We start from the raw sequence: 22,948 nt of genomic DNA, 5'->3' as shown, positions 1-22,948 counted from the left end.
AGTCTGTAGGGAAGCAGTCTTAGGCTGCAGCCATCAGGGAGGAGGAAGTTACCGTAGATGTTTTCTGCACACACTGTCAACTTCTCTGCTTGGACCAGAGGAAAGCATCACCTTTCTCTGGCGCCTTACCTGGGGAAGGCCTTGACATGCCCACGGGCCTGAAGTATTGGGTATTTGACAGGGGGCTGGTTATGTCGTGAATGAGCATTCACCCAGATGTACTCTCTTCTCTACAACTGTTCTTGCTAAACTTGGCATTTTTAAATATGTTTTGTTCTTTCGTTTTTCTATAGATCTGGCTAAGAGTGCTGAGTGGAAGATATCCCACCAGCCTAAATGCTACGATGCCTTGAAATTTCCTCTGCAAAAGAAACCGATTAATTGTTTTTAATTTAAGCCCAAGGTCTCAGAACATGGATAGAAGATAGCCAAATCTATTGTCGAAATATCCAGACTGGCCAGTAGCCCAGTTCCTAATAAAGCCCTTGTTCTCCTTTGGAACCTTGTGAGTCTAGCTTCTGCTGTTGTCCTTTCACCCAGTACTCATCGTCCACACTCCTGCTGGAAGGCTCCCTGAAGCTCTGCTCATAGCATCAAAGGGCCTTTCTACCCAATCTCAAACTCTCCTGCATTCCTTCCGTAAATCAATTTCAAAGTCCTAAGAACTAAGGGGGAGAGATTGCTAAGTGGTTAAGAGAACACCTTGCTCTTGCAGAGGACCCAGGTTTAGTGTCTGGTACCCACATGGTGGCTCACAAACCATCCGTACTTCCAGTTCTAGAAGATCCAGCACCCTCTTCTGAGTCCTCAGACACAGCAAATACATGGTGCACAGATATACACCAGGCAAAATTCCCATACGCATACAATTTTTAAATTTGTTTATGAGGGGAGGAGAGGGAGGGGAAGCTGCAGTCAGGTTGTAATATATGCGAGAAGAATTTTTAAAAAGGAAAAAACCCAATAAATGTCAGTTATGGCAAAAATTAAAGTTATATAAAATAATATATAGTTGAAAAATATTTATATTAATCTGAAATTTAAAAAAAAAATTCTTAAGAACCACCCGGTTGGGCTTGAAATGGCACCATTTCTGGCGCCAGTTTTCCATATTATCTCAGTGCTGTGATAAAAAGCTTTAACAGAACCAATTTTAGGAAGGAAGGCTTGCCTTTGGCTTACAGTGCTAAGAAACAGTCCAGCAGGGTGATGGAATCATGGTCACATTGTATCCATAACCAGGAAGCACAGAGCAGTGAAGGCCAGCTCCGTGTCCAGTTCATTCTGTTGGGCAGTTAAGGTGAGACCTTCCATTTCAACTAACCAATTCAAGTAGTGCCTTACAGCTGCACCCAGAAGCCTATCTCCTAGGCATCTCTAGACCCTGTCACCTTAACAGCTGCAAGATCTAATCTAAGTAAGAAAGTATATGACCCCAAATTCTATTGCACATTGTTTCCATGATCCTAAAAGGATTCATAAAGACACCCAGTGATTTTTCTGTAGCCTTCATGTTCCATGAAATACCAATGTTTCCCTGCAAAAGGGCTGTGGTCAAACCAATTTGGAAATCACCAAGCTAAACAAAGTAAGAAAAAGAAAATGAAAAGGGGGCAGAGGGAGCTTAAAAACAAAAACCACAGGAAGTCTCAAGACATGTTCGTGCTAATATGCCCTGTTAATCTATGAATAGCTCAGTGGGCGAGGCTATTTCCTTAATTGGCCACAGAAATTTCTTTTCCTATGAGCATCTTGCGAAAGTAAGCATCCACAGAATGAACTGTGGGAAATTCTTCTGCTTGAGACTAAAAAAATGAGTGTAGCAGTTCTCAACCTGTGGGTTGCAACCCCTTTGACAAACTTCTGTCTCCAAAAATATTTACATTATGATTCATAAGAGTAGCAAAGTTACAGTTATGTAGCGATGAGGAACTGTGTTAAAGGGTCACAGCATCAGGAGAGTTGAGAGTGACTACTTCAGTGAGATGTGATGAGTTCTTTGGTTTTTCTTATTACACCATTGTCAGTTTGAAGGTGAGTTTTCATTATCAAAAGGGAAAAGAGTCCAGATCCCAAGCATGTTCTCCAAGGAGCTTTGCTCAGTAATATTTTATCGGACTCAATGTATCGAGTCAATGCCAAAAGAGACTTACTTAGGGAGATTGAGTTCAGGGTTTTTTTTTCCCCCGGCAACTTTAACATGAAAGCATCGGGGAAAAGAATTATAAATAACAGCAATAACATTGTAGGTTTGTCTTGTATCTGAAGGGCCAATTCAGAGAATTTACTTAGAAGTCCACTGAGAACCACTAGCTTCTAAATGCAAACATCCAGTGAAAGGAGTTACATTCAAGGACATATATACTAACAACTACAGATAAAATGCAAAATTTTTGTCAAGTAAAAATATGGCCCTATAGCAATAACTAGATATAAAATAAATTTCTCTATTTCTGTTTATTTCACTTTTGGATAGTAACATTTTTGTGCAAATCTCTGGTAATCTGGGTATGGGTTTGTATGCAATGCTTTGAGGTGAGGGAAGCTGGGACCTGTTCCCCTCTGAGCATGCTGACTTTAGACTTACTTCTGTGCCTCTGGATTACTGGGACTTAGAAGGAAGAATCCACTCATGAAGAAAATGAAGGGGGTGGGGCTGTGTAACAGAAAGTCTCTATGTCTTCCAAAGTAACCTTAAACAATATGTAGGTAGTAAGTCAAAGACTGTTTATGTTACAATAGTATGGCCATTACAAACCTTGTTTGAAGTGTCATCCCTTTGTGGCCAGGATGATAATATGTTAGGGACCAGGAAAATGGAAAGTTCTATGCTAGAAAAGGTGCTAGGTCCTTCCACTAAGATTCCTATGAAAACATTCTTTACAATATGATTTCCTGAAGCTCATTAAATGGCAGGAGATACTTTTTCAACGACAACTACTATTTCTGAAAATAAATGAGATAGCAGTGAAGGAGGCAGGCGGGGGGGGGGCTGGGAGGGAGCGGGGGGGGGGGGGGGGGGGGAGGCGGTGCGGAGGCTGCTCAGGGGAATGGCACTTATGATTGACAGAAGCTTCAGCCTTCAGGGCTGGGGAGGAGCAAGGTGACAGGAACGTTTTAATCCTCAAGGCATGTTTTTACCAAATTCAGGTCTAAAAATTAATTTATATGTGGACTTTGGGGGCAATTTGCCCCCCTATTTGAACATTTAGCATGTTGCCACTGGTCACTTTGCTCTATACCCTTTCTTATCTCTTTTTACTTCATTGCTCTTCTGTTGGTTTTCAATAACATATAAAACGGAGGCAGTAAGTTTATCTGCAAAGGCAGAATGTCTTTTAGTCTGCAAGTCTAATATAATCTTAGTTGGTCATGAAGAATTTTCACATTAAGATAACATTCATTGTTTGTTATATGATTTTTACTGGCCATTCTTACTTAGGCTGAGAATTGTCTGTTCATACCTGTTGTCTACTTGTAGAAAAGTGCATTTTTGGTTAACTTTTATGACAAAGTTCTTTATTAAATATAAAACTCCCACATCTTCTGTGTTGTAGATATTTTGGACACTACTTCAACCCTGGTCAGGATATTAAGCATCTTCTCTTTCTGTTGAAAAAAAATTGAGGGAAATGACAGAAAAATAATCACCAACCCAGAAAGAACAGGGGAAAAATATTTTAAAAACTGATCTTAAAGCCTATGCTACATAAACAATCAGGTCTATTAGATTATTTGAATTTTTGGGTGATCAGTTAATCCTGAAAGCTTTAACATCATAATGGACATGATACACAATACTAATAACGTTGCAGGAATACTCTAAGCTACCTCAGAAAAACTTTCTTCTTTATGTTTCCCAGAGGAAAAAGTTCAGCTTTCTTTCTTAGCTAGAAATGGTTTGAGACGGGAAGTGAAAAGCTAATTGTGGGAATTAAACTTAAAACACATATATTCAAACAGATAATCACTCGAGCGTGCTCTGAAGCGAGTCTGTGCGCAGAATAAACACGCTTCCCTCCTTCGCCTTTTGTTTCTGCTCTCTCTGTGGCTTTGACAGCACCATTAGTGCTGATGTGTGCCTACAGCTGCAAACTGGCTTGGGTCCATCAGCAACTGCAACAGCATGGTCTGGGAGATTCCTTATCCTATAGCATTGGTGATAGAATGGCCAGTGCACCAAGTGTGGAGCTAGAAGCCTTTCTAGAATTATCTGAACTGATAGAACAGCTCCACAGTGGCCTGTTCCGGACCCTCTCCATTTTACATATGACAAAAATGGACGTCGTGGGCTTACTAAGGCCACGGTTTGAATCTGAAATATTTCCAAGTAGCTCATGTTTTGAATACACTGCCCAGCTGAAAGCATTATTTTAGGAGGCTGTAGAAGCTAAACGGGTGATAGGCTGTGGTTGGCAGAAGAACATTAGCAGCGCTGGGCCTTTGATGAGTATGGCTCAGCATCTGCTGGCCTCATCCCTGTCTGCTGCTTGATCTGCCATATGTGAAAACATGTCCTTCATCACAGGCTCCCTTGGCCATGGTGTTCAAGAACATGGGGCCAGGCAATCATGGACTGGGGCCTAGATATTGGGAGCAAGAATATGATTTCCTTTCTTAAGTTGTTTCTGCCAAGTACTTTGGTCACAGCAACGGTGAAGTAGCTAATATACCCAAAACTCACATAGTGGTAAATAGCGCGGTAAAATCCTACTGTAGGCTTCCCTGGCTCCAGCACACTGTGGAGCACAGCACACTGTCCCTCCACATATAAACTGAGATAAAAGGAGATCGCACACAGTTAGCATTTTAAACACAGGAGGTAGTCTCCTTGGAGGGAGGAAAAAAAAAAGAAGCCTGACTTTTCTAAAATTTATATAATTAGCAAGTTGCAAGTTATATTTGCAAGTTTCAAGATGCAGAGATGTGAGATTTTTAACAGGGGAAATCTGTTAAACTTGCCACATGATCCCAGAGTTGGGACAGGCGTGTCTCCTGCAATGAGGACCACAGTGGGAAGAGACATGGACTCAGAGGCCAGGCAGAGTTTACCTGGAAGGGGGCATGACAAGCATGCTGTCCACACATACATGTCCTCTCACTAGGCACTGCATTACACAGTCCCATGTTCCTTACCTGCTTATCCTGTGGTCTATGAAATCAATGCTGTTATCACCTCTGTTTAAGGATGAGTAAATTAAAGCACTAGGTGGTGTTCCCAAAGTTAGCAAGCTAGCTAACATTAGAGCAAGGCAGAAACCCAAGCCACCCTGCTCCCAACCACTGCATAACAACCGCCCCTCTTCTGAAATGAGAAAGAAGGAAGGTGTATTGGGAGATGACAGGAATACATTTGTCTCTGGGAGAGAAATTATACTTAATGGTGTTTGTTTCTCTATGTAGTTGGAAGCTGGGCTGTTTGCCCAAATGGAGAGAATGTGATCGGGTGGGAGACCTGAAGAAAGTCGTACACATTCACAGTCTGCTAGAGGCTGGCTAGAGAACAGCAAGCCACATCCTTTGCTGGGATGCAAAGGATGCTGGGAGAGCACATGGGGGAGGAATCCCTGTACTCATCACAGAACTCCTATGTTCAGAGTTTGAGAGGTATAGCAGTAATGTCAACTAGGCAAGGAGCCCTGACACCAGAATTCACTAGGGACAGTTCAAGGAAACAGGAGACACAGGCCCCGAATCTTTCAATCTGACAGCAACGTAAAGAGCAAAGCCACAGCCGGGCATGCTTTAATCCCAGCACTTGGGAGGCAGAAGTAGACGGATCGCTGTGAGTTTGAGGCCAGCCTGGTCTACAAAGCGAGGCCAGGACAGCCAAGGCTAACACAGAGAGACCCTGTCTCGAAAAACCAAGCCCCCCCTAACCTCCCCCAAAAAGAGCAAAGCCAGGCCAAGTTTACATGTCAAGGAGGAAGACCTAGACTTTGGAGTCTGGGGTTTATAAGCTCTTGATTAGACAGCATTGTCTTTCCTCTGTATAATCAGGAGCTGAGACAGAGAAGCTACATGTTCCCAAGGAGTCAACCTTGGTGAAAACCTTTTGTGCCAGCCCAGGCCTCATGACTGGGGCACCACCAGCATGTTCACTAGACCATGGGCATTTATGAGGCACCACCCCTGTCCTGGTTAGACAAACAGGCTGCCCTCCAGACAGGCTGCTTAGCAGGGGGTGACTGATAGCACAATCTCTTTCCATGGAACTTTCCACTCATTTTTCTGGAGGCTAGTCACCAGGAGCTCTGCGTTACACAAGTTAACCCTTCTTAAAGATGTTTCTCCTTTAGTGAGAGGTCAACTAAGGGTTGCTGATGTTAAAATGTTTGAAAAGTTTCATCCCAGAATCTGGTCCAGGTAGTGACAGAAGAGGAGATCAACGCAATATTGTTCAAAGGAAGAATAACAAGGAATCTAGTACCCACTTACTCTTATTTTCACTGAGTTCTGGTTGTCCAGCAACTCTAACTAGTTTTTTCTAATATTTTATTATTTTTACACTCATTAGCTGTTGGTACCATCAGTTATTTTATTTCTTTACTTAATTATATGAGGTGTACGCAAGTGCAAGGTTTTTTTTGTTCATTTGTTTGTTTTTGTTCTTTGGTGTGTGTGTGTGTGTGTGTGTGTGTGTGTGTGTGTGTGTGTATGTGTGTGTTGGTTTTTTTGAGACAGTGTTTCTCTGTGTAGCCTTGGCTGTCCTGGACTTCCTTTGTAGACTATGCTGGCCTCAAACTTACAGAGATCCACCTGCCTCTGCCTTCCTGAGTGCAGGGATTAAAGCCATGAACCACCACACCCAGCTAAGTGCAAGTATTTTAATTGTCCAATCTGCAAAAGTTTTATTTTATTTTTAATTTTTATTTGTATGTATATATGCATGTGAATATGCTCACAGAAGCCAGAGAAGGCAACAGATGCCTGAAGCTGGAGTTCCAGGTTCTTATAAGCCACAGATGTGGGTGGTAGGAACAGAACTCAGGTCCTCTGGAAGAGCAGCATGCACTCTTTAACTGCTGGGTCATTTCTCCAGCACCACAACTTAGAAGGTTCTGACGCATGTCCACACCAGTTAGACTACCAGCATCAGAAAAGTTCTGAGGAAGTACATTACCTCTTTGCCCCTTTGCAGTCAACCCAGCCATCTCAGAAGATGTTAAGTGTCCTTTGTAGTCAATCCACTCTGTAACATCTGGAGTCAGGTGTTCTATTTTGCTCCTTACATGTTTTGCATTTTATGACTGTGTGTGGTTTGAATTGTTTACTCAATTTCCATTTTGTCTAGTACATCGTGAATATAAAGTTGCTTTCTAAACTGGAATGATTTAGAGGTCAGAGAGTATAAAACAAAGAAGTAGAGACATTTCTGTAATAGGGAAAAGTGAAGGCTGAACTGGCAACACAGCAAGTAACTATTAATCTTGACGACAGAAACTTCAGACCAGATTCCCAAAACAGATTCTAGTGGACTCGTGCAGTAAGGAAAATTGTCATATAGGGAAGCTCTGGCTTGGCCCACTTATCTCCATCTCCATCTGCATGCCAGTCCCTTCAGAGACAAGCTCTGGATCCAGGATCCTCCCACCTGGATCCTAAGCTCTACGTTGAATCCATTTTGCTGTGGGTATCAATGGCATCTGATCCCTCTAGTCTCAGTTCACAGCCCTTAGCTGACTAAACCCACTAATTCCAAGTCAGCTATGGTCTGTACATCTTTCCCTAGTGCCTGGCTGGGCCTCCTTGCTGGGTCCTCAGGGGCCTAGATACCCAGAATACATCTGTCTTCAGCCTCTTCTGCCCACCTCCTCTGACTATGCTGACCCTAGCATAGCTGTTTATTTTCCCACACAGCTTCCTTTGCCCTTACACATTTTGTATTTTGAAAGTATCCATGATAAATTATGTTTATTTCTCTAGTTGTCAGAGGTAGTTTAGGACCCAGTAACACAAAAGCAGGATTCTCCCACTGAAACTCAGGATCCCTCTTTGGGAAATGGTCCTTACATCAGAATCATCTGCATTTAAACAGTGATTCTAGATGAAGCCACAAAAATAATGTGTGAATCCTGCCTGTGGGAAAGAATGGATGACGAAGCCTCATTCTGGCACATTTCATGTGTGCCCGCCCCTACCAGCAGCTGGGAATGAGACAGTCCACTTGCAGAAAACACAGGTTACATATATATGTGACATAAAATATATATGTAAAACATAAGATAGTGTAAATTGTGACGGTATATACTAAGAAAATACTGGCCACAGAGCCTTTACAATATAAAAACTCTGTTATTTATCCCATTTAAATGGTAGCAAGAAAATCTAGGCTGAACACATTGAAGGACTCTGGAACAGTGAGATGGCTGAAGGGAGCAGTGGACAAAGAGAATGTACCCACGTCACCCACCATTGACACAAGAATTCTTTCTTAGATCTATTTAGACATGTCATTGGGAGACCAGAAGCTCTCTCAGGAATAGGAAGATTTTTGAAACTAGGAGTTGTGTGTGTGTGTTTGTGTGTGTGTGTGTGTGTGTGTGTGTGTGTCTGTGTCTGTGTGTACATACGTGTGTGTCTGTGTGTGCATGTATGTGTGTGTGCACGTGTGTATGCATATATGTGTGTGCGTGCTTGTGTATGTATGTGTGTGTGTCTGTGTCTGTGTGTGCATACGTGTGTGTCTGTGTGTGCATGTATGTGTGCGTGCACGTGTGTGTGCATATATGTGTGTGCGTGCTTGTGTATGGGTGTGTGTGTGTGTGTGTGTGTGTGTGTGCGTGGATGTGGCAATGCCGCCATAGAGATGCATGTTGAAGACTAAGATAAAAGGATGGATGTCACAAAGCTGAATCTCAGCCAGCACTCCATTTGTGAGCCTGAACTCCAGTGTCTTTATGTGGCGCTCATGTGCCTCCTTTACTTTTCGTTCAGTAGAGTAGAGATTAAATGAAGGGATGAACAAACACCCCGCGATGCCAAGGTTTTCTGAGCTGAGTGCCTGCTCCCAGTCTCACAGCTTGCTGCTGAAATCAACAGAGGGAATTGCAAATTCTTTAGTGGGTTTTCTCAGCTGGGTGGAAAATTCTCCAAGGTAAGGACTGACTTAAGAAAAGGGAGTCACAGCACATAGGTATTTCACAGAGGTAAGGAGCTGAGCCACTCACAAAGGAGTTTCCTGCTACAAATTCTTCAGCGGCATGGAGTGTGTCTCACTAATTGGGGTGATGGCCAATACTACGCCAGGGGCCAGCTATTTGCCCAGGGAGGCTGCCTCCATTAGGAATGGCAATATGCCCTTTTTGTGTCCTCTGAAAGATGCCCAGTGGGGAGGCCTGAGGAGCTCCTGAGGCCTTTGTAGAGAGGGCAGGTCTGGGCAGGCTATGGGCCAGCAGGACTGAGCAGCCCCCTGCTGACAGGGCCTTTCTTCCTCATGAACAGATCCAGGGGATTCCATTAGAGAAAGTGCAGCTTCAAGCATGCCATGGCTACCTTTAATGATTTCCAAGGAAGGAAATGAGTCTCCCAAGTCAATTATGACACTCAATTAGGTTACTTAGGCTGATGTGTCCCAAGTGAAATCAGAGGATGGGCTGTATTATTTAAGGACCAGCAACTCTCCCAGCTCAGGGCTCAGGGACTTCCCTGTTACTACCCCTATATTATCTATGTAGCTTAGTGGTTAGTGGCCAGTCCTGGACACAGAATGAGTGCCCAGTCAAAACCTGATGAGTATAAATTTCAATGCTTCTCTTCTCTGCATCTATCAGTATGTAAACACACACTAGGACATTGGTATATACATTATTATTATTTTTTTTTTTTTTTGAGAGGGTTTTTCTCTGTAGCCTGAGTTGACCTGGACTCGCTTTGTAGACCAGGCTGGCTTCGAACTCACATCAATCCGCTTATCTCTGCCTCTCGAGTGCTGGGATTAAAGGTGTGTGCCACCACGCCCAGCTCTGGTATATACATTTTATATGATGAAAAAAAAAAAATGCTAGTCACCTCCAAAACACATTTTAAATGTTAGTGACACAAATCTGAAACCACACAGGGCCTTGTACTTGCTAGGCAAGTGTTCTACCACTGAACTAAATCCCCAACCCCTAGGTGTGTTTTTAATAGAACAACAGCAGCAACAACAAACATACCAGTCCCAGCTGGCAACATGGTGCACTGATTGCACTTCCAGCACTTGGGAAGCAAAGACAGAACAAGCAAGCGGCCTGGGATAAGTAAGCAAGTTCCTCTCTTCTCTGCCAAAGACAGGAGTGTGGAGAAAGCCAACTTCTGAGTTGAAGGCCCCAAATTTTCCAGAACTGAGGAAACATGAACTCACAGACTTAAAAAAGTCTGGTATGTACTTAGAAGAATTTGATAAAATAAACCCATTCCTGGATACATTTTGGTGAAACTGTAGAATTGAAAATTCTACAGCACAATCAAAAGGGAAGATTGTTAAAGCAACAGGAAAGAAAATGATCCACAAATTATAGGCGCAAACTTACCAGAGCAGCACAGGAAGCCAGGGGGGAAAAAAAAAGCACTGAAACAATATTTTCAAAGTTCTGACACAAAGTAACAGCCAACTCACAACCAACACATGGTGCTTCAGTGACAAAGGCTTATGAGGTGGTTTTGGCAAACAAATGTGAGATCTTCACTAAAAGACCTTTACTGAAAAAAATCTCCAAAGGATGACTTTAGGAAGAAAGGAAAAACAAATATTAAAAAAAGCTAAGCCTACATATGGTAATTTGCAAAAACTAATAATTTCTTTTTTAAAGGTGTGTGTGTATGTGTGTGTGTGTGTGTGTGTGTGTGTGTGTGTGTGTGTGTGTGTGTGTGCCACATGAGTGTAGGTGCCTAAGGATGCCAGAAGGGGGTATCAGGTCTTCCTGGAACTGGAGTTACAAGCTGTTAGAAGTCATCTGTTGAGAGTGTTGGGAACTGAACTCTGGTCCTCTGGAAGAGCAGGAAGCATTCTTTCTTAACCAAGGAGGCCCCAAATAACAATTTTTACTCTGATGCCGAAAGCGATAGAAATACTCATGATGGCATGAAGGTGATCAGAATCAAAGGGTCTGAATAGTCTCACAATGAGAGGAAGGATGGATTACTAGTTTTGCTAAATTTATTTGCAAAATTTGAAAAGTGGTCACGGAGACAGAAGTAAGACAGATGAAAGTAAGTCACTTTCAAGTCAAGAGAGAAAAGATTATATTAAAAAATTAACAAAAGGCACTGGAGAGAAGCCCCCGTGGTAAGAGCATGCTGCTGCTGTAGAGGGCCTGAGCTTGTTTCCTGGACTCCTGTTGGATGGTTATGGTCATCAGCAATTCTAGCTTCTCCAGACAAGACATCCTCTTTTGGATTCCATAGGCATACACACTTAGGGGCAGACACCTGTCTACCCACACCACATACATATACACATAACTAAAAACACTGAAAATAAATATATCTTTTAAATAATTTACTTATTTTTATTTTATGTACATTGGTGCTTTGCCTGCATGTATGTCTGTGGGTATCAGATCTTGGAGTTACAGACAGTTGTGAGCTTCCATGTGGACACTGGGAATTGAACTCAGGTCCTCTGGAAGAGCAGTCAGTGCTTTGAACCGCTGAGCCATCTCTCCAGCTCTAAAACAATCTTAAAAAACAAATAAACAAACAAACAAAAACAAAACTTAAAAAAACTCATCATTCCACAAAGGCAAGCAGAGACAGCATAAAAGAGACAAGTAAAAGGGACAAAATAAGATGATTTTCTAAGAAGTCAAATAATATTTTAAAACCACAATAAATATAATTGTATTAAATTTGCCATAAAAAATAAGAGTGTCAGCATTAGAGAGATGGCTCAGTTGGTAAAGTACTTGTCACAAAAGCGTGAGGACCTTCGTCTGATACCTTGGGCTCACAAAAAAGTTGGCCATCACAGCCAGCACTTGTAGTCCCAGAACTCGGGTGGTGGGAACAGGCGGATCCCTGGGCTTCACTGGTACCAGTCTAGCTGAGTCAATGACCTCCAGGTTCAGTGAGAGGACAGGTTTCCAAAACAAAGTGGGGAGGACTGAGAAAAACACATATCAACCCTTGGCTCTACATGGCACACATGTGTACACAGCTCAAAATACAGCTATCAGATAGGACACTCAATACATACAAAAGGAACTGGATAATTGAAAACGAGAGGGCAAGGGAAAGCTATTCACCAAAAACTAATAAAAATAGAATTAAAAAGCTATAATAACAGCAGATAAGATAGAGTTTGAGTAGCATAAAAAAGATCCATAGAGTCTTGACATCCTGAAAATAGTCTCTTCTCCCCATGAAGAGATAATAGTTCTAGAACTACTTCCAATCACTTAGACCAAAAGTTGATAGACTGTTGAGAGAAATGGACCTTCCCTATACTAGGATATTTCAACACACCTTGTAGTCCTTAGTGTAGAAGGATACTTTAAAAGGAAAAAAAAAAAAAAAGTACCTGAAAGATAAAGCCATGTTATTGTTCTGCAATTTCATTATTTTTTAAATGAAAAATTGTTTCATCATGAACATAAGGACTTGATTTAATTCTAGTAAATGCAAAGCAAGTCCACATTCTATTTTAGAAAACCACATTGTTATTGTATATAAAATTTCCAACATGCATTTAAAAACTTTTAAATTGTTTAGTGATATTTTTATATTATTATCTCAGTTTCACCACTGATCTTGTAAAATATACATATTTAAAATATGGTAACATATAATATTTGACCAAAAAATTCATAAGTTTGATATAATAAACATATATAGAAATCTATACCTAATAATGTGAGGGTTACTTCTGAAGAAATCATGATATATTTATGAAAATTTGACCATTTGGAGCAATCCTAAAGATATTTCAAACAAGTGGAATAGTATCACCATATAATTAGGTTTAAAACTAATATGCAACAAGCAATTGCATAAAGAAATGGAGAAATGAAAGATGAAAATTCAAAAACCTTACCTTATTTGAATATAAAGAGAAATGAGACAAAGCGGGGAATAAATAATATTGGAAGGAAATGTTTGCATGGTTCTTGCTATGATCAGGCAGTTTTCATGCCTCTATGTGTACCAATCCATTTACTGCTTACAAGGTCCTTGGGAAATGGAGACCACAACTGCCCTCATCGACAGATGAAGAAAGAGACATGCAGAGTGTACGGGAACATGCAGAAGCTACTGCTCGTCCCAGGAGCAGTGTGTCATGTCCTGATCTTGTCACCACTGTTCTTTGCCACACATTGCTCTAACAGCAGGCAAAAATCTCTTGGAGATCCATGAAGTTTTATTAAAAAGGTACCTGCACATGAAAAATGAATGGAGTACCACATTTCTGACTGGAAAAGTTTTTTTTTTTTTTTTATCATTAAGATATCAGCCCCACAATTCTTTATTATATTCAATGCTGTTTTGGTCAAAATATTGACAAACTATTTCATGAATATAACAGACTGGTTATAAAGTTCATATGAAAAAACAAATAGTCAATGAAACTAAGATATAACTGGAGAAAAAATAAAGAGAGGCGTCATTTACCAATTATAAAGATTTGCTGTATTTTAAAACTTGGGACGCTATTCTCCTGACACAGAAAGAAACTTGTCCAGGGGGATCAGATGAGTAGTACGGAAAGTGAGGCTTGCAACATAGTTGCCATTTCTACTACAGATGATATTTGCACGGCAAACCACTGGGAACAGAATGAGTTACTGAATAAATAGTATTTGGGTGACTGGCTAATTCATAGGGAAAAGGTGAAATCTTACTTCACCATCTACTGTTTTAGCTATTCGTCTCCTTGCTGCTGGGCAACACCTGACAGAAACAACTTAAGAAAGGAAGGGCTTACTTTGCCTTGGCATTCCAGAGAGTTCCCCCCACCATGGCAGGAAAGACCTGGTGGCAGGAGGAGGAGGTGGCTGGTCACTTTGCCCCTGCCTCAGGAAGCAGAGAAGGATGGGGCTTGTGCTCAGCCCACTTGCTCCTTTTTATTCAGTCCAGACCCCCAGAGTATGGAATAGTGCCGCCCACATTCACACACATGGCTTGATATTATTTCCATGGTGATTTTAAATCTCATCAACTTGTCAACACTGACTATCCCATCCACAGAGAAATAAGTTCCTTTATGAACTATGTGTTCAAGACTTAATTGCACAAAGGCAAAGGAATTGTAGTTGTTAGATGTCTTGATTAAAAAAAAAAGTGTAACTCATCAGAGCAAAATCATATTACCTAACTACATTAAGATAAAAATTTTTTTAATTTTTTTATTCTTTGAAATTTCACATATGTATATAATGTATCTTAGTCTGTCTGTCTGGTTGGTTGGTTGGTTTGATTTGGTTTTCAAGATAAGGTTTCTCTGTGTAGCCCTGGCTGTCTTGGAACTTGACCTGTAGACCAGGCTGGCCTTGAACTCAGAGATCTTCCTGTCTCTGCCTCCCAAGCTCTGGGATTAAAGGCGTGCGCCATCATGCTTGGCCCCACTGTGTGTATAAGCATACATTCATTTACTGAGGAGAGAGGAACCTACAAGTGGCTACATCCACAAAGAAAAGTGACCTTCCTCCCACAGCACCCATCAACTGCCAACAGTTCTTCACTTAGAGATGAGAGATTAGAAAACTCCTCCCACCGGATGCAGGACCTATTCACTAGCTTGATATTGTGTGCATAAGCCGAGCTGCTGTATGTCCATGTTGTAGCAGGCACGACATGTCTAGAAGACAGTATTTCACAACACTCCCCCATCCACCAGCTTCCACTCTTTTCATCCCCTTTTCCATCATGTTGCCTGAGCCTTGATGAGTGTGTGTGTGTGTGTGTGTTTCTGTCTGTCTGTCTGTCGATGTCACATCTACGGCTGAATACTTACAGTGGCTTATGAGTGGTAATGAGTCTCTGCATTACCCACTACCCAGTACAATAAGAAACTTCTCTAGGCAAGGTTGGGAGCAGTACATGGATATAAATATAAATATTTAGGAGGCAGTGTCACAACTGTTTGGAAAGCAACTTCAATAGGTAAGATGACATTTTTCTGTTTAATTTTAAAAAATTAACAAAAGTTGGGTATTAGATAATATTAACGAATAATAATTTTAATAGGCATGATACAGGTATTGATGAGTTTGGCATTTTTTTAGCTAAAAAAAAAAAAATGACTGTTGAAGATACCTAGTGAAGTTTGCTCCTGTGAAATTATACAATGAAAGAGCTGTCTTTACAATTAAAATTGAAAACTTGGTTTCACAGTAGTACCTGCCAGTCTTGAACAGTAGGTTCCATCCCTTATGCCTGTGAAGTCAGGTTCTCATGTGTTCGTTGTGTGGTTAAAAATAAGCACAATGCTTGGGGAGTGGAATTGGAGTCCCAGGTTCCTATCTCTTTATCTCATGTCTCACTATGATATTCTCCCTACTTGTCAACCCTTCTGAGACTCTCCATGTAATAAATTATAAATATTTAACCCTACACTATAGCGTTGGAAGCAGGGATGAAGGGTGATGAACGTCTCACTCCACTCATAAGGCATGCAGCGGTGCGATTGCTAACATAATGGCTATTACCTGATGCCTCTGCTTCAGTCTACCCATGTCAGGACAGAGCATTGACAAGACTCCTCTTGAGCTTTGAACCCAAAGACATATACTCAATTCTTGTGATGTCTGAGGTATTCTTTCCAGGATGTTAGCCTGGTACTCACCATAGAATCCTACTACACTTTTGCTTCCAGAGACGTGAGACCTATGTCTGCTTAGATCCCTGCAGAATTTTAGTCTCCCTCAGGTCTAATCCAAATTACCCACGTGACCCCACAAAGTATGATTTTTTTTTCCAGTATCCAAGTCTCTAATTCTCCCTCACTAGCCCAACTTCCCATATCCATCAAAGCCCATATACATTTGCCAATTTTAAAGCATAATGTTAACACGTTGGTTCATGCATCATAAACTCAACACAATTCTTCTAAAAACTGGGGCTGAATGGCGAAGCAACCCTTTCCCAGTTTCCTCAGAGTGACACAGCCTAACCCAAACCCACAAAATGTGGTAGGGACAGAAACTTCTTTTTATTCCAAGTGTTGCATAATCAACACCGATAAAGAGGCATAATTCTCTTGAGAGATTTTCAAGGTCCTCCTTACAGTGTGTTTCTCTCACTATTGTGGTCTAAACTATAGCCACAGCTTCAAGACCAAATTATAGCCTTTGGCGGCTGGTTTCAGTCTGGTGGTTACAGCAATGAATTTGGAGTCAGGAATCCTGGCGTCTCAGCCAACTATCCCCTGGGTAACCACATGCAAGTTAGCTGCCCTTGTCTCAGTTTTTCTATCAGTCAAATGGGGTAATTTTCCCTCACTTCCATCTACTTAAAAGGCATACACGAGGCCAATTAATTACCTCACAGCCACAGCAAATGGGAAGCTCTTTTGTGCAGTAACAATGCTACTGTCAGCTTTTCCTCTCAGAGCACAATCGCTTCATCTTGTGATTATTTTAGGTTTTGAGTGGCCGAGTCTCATGGCTCAGGGCTCAATTTGAGCTGTTTGTCTCCAGGGTTTCTCAGCCACATGCCCAGCTGCCTGGATGCTGGCAGATGAAAGTGGGAGCATCTTCCAAGGCATTAAACCAGAAAGCCTGGATGCCGCCCAAGAGAGCAACACTGCTCAGTAACACTGGTGGCTTTCTTTAGTCCCAGCTACCCAGGCTTCCCTGTAATATCAGAATATGAAACCACTTGAAAAACACTGGAGTGGATAGTTTATAGTATTTATCAGTAAATAATACCTGATTTAACACCCCCTCCTTGTCTTTGCATAATACCAATGTCTCTCTTCATCTACGATATTTAGAACCCATAGTTCTAAAGGTATTCCTTTTTCATATTCCACATTTTAATGATATCTGAACTCTGAGAAATTATCTTTTTGCAAACAGCCATTAACAGACATAATGGAAGTGGAAACCCACCCTTTTAGAATAACCTTGAAAAAGAATTAACTTTAAGTTTCCTACAGTTAACACAAGTGGTAGATATTAATAAAAAAAAGTTGTTCAGTTATCTGATGAATTACTTCTTAAAGTACTTAAACAAGTTATTCCTCATACTGCTTATCTTTCTCCTTAATATTTTTTTATTTGGATATTATTTGAAAGAAGAATGTAAACCCTGACAGTTGATGACAAATAGTGTAGGTTGAGTACATTCAATTCTGTTTTCTGGAATGTTTGCTGACAACAGAAATCAGGGTAAAAATAAGAAAACCTCACTAAACCCATTCTTTCCCACTATCAATGAGTAAAATGTGCAGTGTTGGAGGTTTTGGCCAATTACAGCCTGAAGCTTTGAATAGTGGGTTCCAGCATTAACGCTTAAGTGGGTACTTCCTGGAAAGTGTTTCGTAAAAGTAAGTGTACATTAGGTGTGAAAGATTAATTCACTTTGAACTCATTCGGTGTTCCAAACTCAGTGGAAGCCCTAGTCACCCAAAAGTTACAGACTTAAGAGTCCCAGGCTCTACTCTATTCTTTTTTCTACCACTCTCTCTGTACCTTTAGATGAACCTTTTTTTGGGGATCCAAATTCTTAGTTGTCATAAGCTGAATTTCCTTTCCTTCCCTCTAACCCCGCCCCAAAATAGGTGTGTTAGAATGTTAACCCTAGTATGTCACCTTATACAGTTTTAATAAAAGTGGTAGCAATTAAGAAAATAAGAGTTGTTCAGCTATCAGATAAATTACTTCATAAAGTAATTAAACAAGTATATTTTAGACTTTGCATGTCAGAAAGTCTCTGTCATCAGTATTCAACACTGTTAGTTGAAAGCTGTGATGGGCAGAAGGTAAACAAATCACTGTGGTTGTGTTCAATTGAACTTGTATTTATAGGTACTGAAATTTTAATTTCATGGAATCTTCCCAAATCACAAATTATTATTATTTGTGATTTTATTTGGAATGTGGCCATTGAAGATGAAATGATTGAAGACAGTCATATTGGAATAGAGTAGACCCCGGATCCAGTGTGACTGGTGTCTTTGTAAGAAGATGGCCATGCTACTGGAGACACACAAGAACACCATATGAAGACAAGGACTAGGCTGGTATGACACAACTGGAACCCAGAGTGCTGAAGACCACTATGAGAAGCTAGGAAAGGCTTATCTTGTAGGTGTCTGATTCCCAGCCTTGAGAGCGGGGAAGCAAGGAATTCTGTTGTTTCGAGCCTCACAACGTGATGTGCTGTTATGATAATACTTGGATACTAACACACCAGTCCTTGCATGAAAAATCTGCACCAGACACCTTATATGAAATCAGGGTTTCATTATCTAAGTCAGGGACGTCAGACTTTCTCCGCAAAGAGCTAATTAGGAAGTATTTCAGACTTTGCATGTCAGAAAGTTTCTGCCACCAAAACTCAGCTCTGTTAGTTGAAAGCTGTGAAGGGCAAAAGGTAAATAAGTTGTTGTTGCTGTATTCCATTACACTTCTATTTATAGGTACTAAGATTTTAATTTAATTTCCCAAATCACAAATTATTATTTTTAAAAAAGTTGCCCATCACTTACACACACACACACACACACACACACACACACACACACACACATACACGAATAATTCAATTTCTTTGTCACAAGTAATAGACTCAAAGGAGAAAATGATCTAATCTTAGTCATAAACTGCTACTTAGCCCATAGGGAAAACACAGAATAATTTAAACTAGATAGTTTTATAATACACTCTTGTCTTACAATGAAAAAATAACCCAGACCTGTTGGTAGCATGGGTGATTAAGGGTGTCATTCAAGTCTATTGACAGATGGGTGGAAAGAAGAAGAAGAAGAAGAAGAAGAAGAAGAAGAAGAAGAAGAAGAAGAAGAAGAAGAAGAAGAAGAAGAAGAAGAAGAAGAAAGGCTCCAGATAGGAAGACGGAGGACAGCACAATAGAATACAAAAGTGTCTGGAGCCTGTCCGTGTGTGCCCCAGTGTTGGTCTTCAAGTCAAACCTCTTGTATCATCACCTGACAGATCCCAGACTGAAGTGTAACCTTAAGCATTCATTTAACCAGCACAGAGGAGCAAAGCACTTTATCTATATAAAGGTTAAGTCAACGAAATTATTAAAATGGTGGAGCAGGATTTGAAGGCTTAACCTGCAAGAATGCCATCAGCCTGGCACAAGGAAAATGTATATATATATATGCCTTATATAAAATGTCCACGGAGTGCAAACCCAAAGCCAGCAATCTGCTTTGTGTTACTTTCTAATAACTGTCAATGGGGAAAGTGTGTTTATAACTCACGATATAGGGGAGGAAATCCAGTAGCTTGCCACATGGGAATAATGCTCCCTGTTGGTTCCAGGAAAATGTCAAGTCAGTACAACTGCCCAAAATCTCTCATGATGAGCTGCATTCATGTTGACTCAGTAAGAATAGCAGGCCCCATGTAACTCCATGAGTGTGCTAGTCACAGCTATTTAGCGGCCAAACTAATAAAAGTGCACTGAATCAACAACCTGCTTTAGAACTGAAAGTCAGAGTTGGAAGTCAGCAAGGAGATTCAGGTCCAGCTTTGTCCTTCTACATACCTTTTCCTGGGATGGCTGGATTATGGAGTTTAATTTTGGTATTCCTCTGTTCCAAAAATGACTTAACAGAAACAGTTCTAGCTTCCAAAGCTAGCAGAGACTCATGCCTTCTTACTAGAGTTTTTCACACGCTTGAATTTGGTTTGCCTGCTTTGCTGAGCATGTTATTTGGCCTAGGGGTGACAATGCTGGGTAAAGACAGCTCCCAACTGTGAGGGCTTTAGATTTTTGAAAAGAGGGAAGGTCTCTGTAAAGCAGATAATTTTATGAAAACAAGCCCAAGGAACAAAAATAAAAGATAAAGATGGGGAGTACAATACAAAGCTAAAGGGGCAATGAGCCCAAACCAGGTGTCCAAAGGGCTTCCAAAGGAAGATGGGATGAACAGGAGAGGGAAAAGGGAGGAAAGGAGGAAATGTCCCTTCAGTCCACAGGACCTGAGTGAGGAAGCAAAGTCTAGAGGCAAGAAACACAAGACCATATCTGGAGCACAAGTCCTGACCTGAACCCTCCAACTTAGGATATTCCAGAACAGAGACGACTAGGCGCCTGGGCAACACTATTAAAATCTTTAAGTTTACCATGAAGGCTATTGCTCAGAAAGTCTATTCTTGTTATTATACGATGCTCATATCAGGATGTGGATCTAGTCCTGAATTTTTGTTTTTGTTTTTGTTTTTTTTAAAGAAAAAATGTTCTGATTTTAGAAAACCAAAATACTCCCCTTGGCAAAGGCTTTGTTTGTGTTGGACCAGAGCTTTGCAGGGACTCCAAGAGGGACAAGCCCCTCATCCTGCCTGAGGATCTGCACTCGTCTCTTCCTCTGGGGCTTCTACACAGTACACTCAGAGTCACTTTTTGCAAAGAAAGAACAAGACTGGCTGGAAACCAAGAGCTATGCCTGTTCTGGCTGCCTTGACTGTTGGGCATCAAGCTGTAGGAGGAGGAGAGCAGTCTTCACTGCTACAGTCAGTTTGGGCTCTCTTAGGGTTTAGCTTTAGGGTGTACTAGGTAGACAAGGGCAGTTGTTTGAGAGAACGTAGCTCCATCTCTGTTGTTTTTTAGGCATCTGTCACTAGATGCCCAGACAGAGCCTCACTGGGTCACATACCTTTGGTTCAACCACAGGTGAAAATATACAAAGACACTAAGAAAGAACAAAGGGATGAGGAAAACTGGTCACTGAAGTGCCTTGGGCTCTAACACTTTGTTCAGTGCAGTCTTTTAAGGGAGCCAAGTCCAGATCATATGTTTAGAGCGAATCAATACCCCAAACCTATAAGAGACATTTGTGGTTTCTGTTACACAGCACCTATTCTCTGCATAGCTATACAGCAGGGGTTCTCAACCTGTGGGTTGCGACCCCTTTGGGGCTTGAAGGACCCTTTCATAGAAGTTACCTAACACCATTGAGAAACACAGATATTTACATTATGATCCATAACAGTAGCAAATTTACAGTTATGAGGTAGCAACAAGAATGATTTTATGATTGGGGTCAGCACAACATGAAGAATTGTGTTTAAGGGTCCCAGGATTAGGAAATTTGAGAACCATGGCTCTACAGCACCTTATAATAGCTCCCTGAATTCCTTTGGGGATAAGCCAGTTAGTGTGTGATCCTCCCAGGAGGCACAGAATACTACCTCACTGCGAAATTTGCACTTCAGAAGTTCCTTCTCCGGCAGCAAGCTCCAGGTCAGATGAGGGGACCCTCCAGCTTGCACGTTCTGAGCAAGAAATGCCATGAAAGATGTGGCACAGCAGCACTGAGGACCACCTGACCCCCGAGTGGAAATGCTGGTCAACTAAGGTTCTGATATCAGCCATGCAGTAGCCTGCCACGTCTTCACTTTCCTCTGCATCTCTGCCCTACACTCTCCTGGCAGTGGATTCTTTGCTGGTCTCAGATATTTAGGGTTGCTCTTTGTTATGGGAATTCACGAACTCTCTCTCCAAGGATGCCATGTACAGCCACATAGCTTCCATTTTTTAACAGAGGCCTGAAATCTAGTTTGGCTCTCATTGACCAAGCTCATGAGGCAACAAATTTCCAGAAGGAAAGACAGGGTGACATTTTACAATTTACACAAGGCATGGTATAGGGTGGCGGCAGCTTGGTCTCTGACTGACACTACTCACTCCATTTTGCCATGTGAAACAGAGGCTTAATGACCAACTGTTGACACAAAGTGTGTTTATAGAAGAGGAATGACATGGCATTGAAATTCTGAAGCCTAGCTGTGCCTATGACTGAATTATCTATATATCTCCATGAGGAAAAAAAAATGAATGAAAGGGGATTTTTTGTTTTTTAAATAGTTCATCCTATTGTGATCCGACCCACTACAGGTTAACCTGTAACTGTCCTTCAATTATTAATGGTTGAAATTTAAATTAAATCTAAAATAGTTATAAACAACTAATGCTTGGTGTTATGCTACGGCGTTTAGCAGCAAATTGTTCACATTCATTACTGCTGACAGAAAGGCTACTTAAAAGAACAAGAACGTGGTCTACGAGCTACGCTTTCCCTTTTCCCGGTGACACATCGTGGAGAGGCGAGGATCTCAGATCACACCACCCAATGCTCTGGTGCAAACGCTTTCATTCTTGTCCTTACACATTCCCTTTTGTCCTCACTCTTGCCCCTGTTCAGATCCTGAATTTATCCAGAGGCAACGTGAGCCTGCGTATTTAGCATGCCTAGAATGTGACCACATTTATTGTTAAAAAGGAAACTGGAGAGTCCACACTCCTTCCATTAGGAGTCCGACAGCTGCGCTTCCCTTCCTTTACAAAGTTTCCTTTTACCATATTAAACCCTCCGGTCCCTTCCTTTCATGTTACTTTAAGACACTGATCAAAATCTTTTGTTCCTACTTCCCTTCCCCATAAAAAAAAAAAAAAAAATTAGATTTGTTTTCAGGCTTTAATCCTGCTAAGATAAAGCGAATCAGCTCTGTTTTCATTACTGTCCAGTCAGTTCTATCAATCACTGGAGGGAATCACTAAGAGCAATCAGCGAAGGAGGTCAACAGCACTCAGCAGAGGGCCAGCATGATGGTACTTTAGCAGATCAAAATCAACACCAGGAAGAGAATGACAGTGCTTCACAGGCCCGAGAGGCCCGGCCCAGGAAGGCTTCTTAGGAATTCGGCTCTAACTGGGGCGAAGATAACACAGAGAAAGGAATTAGCTTTATTGCATAACAAGTCCCCCAATACCAAGCTTGTCAATGGAACAAAAATCCAAAAGCTTCTTTTGGGGGTTAGGGTTAGCTTTTCTTGAT

Source organism: Acomys russatus, chromosome 10, assembly GCF_903995435.1.
Source record: "Acomys russatus chromosome 10, mAcoRus1.1, whole genome shotgun sequence".
In the NCBI taxonomy this organism is placed as follows: Eukaryota; Metazoa; Chordata; class Mammalia; order Rodentia; family Muridae; genus Acomys; species Acomys russatus.
This window is presented reverse-complemented; position numbering follows the sequence as displayed.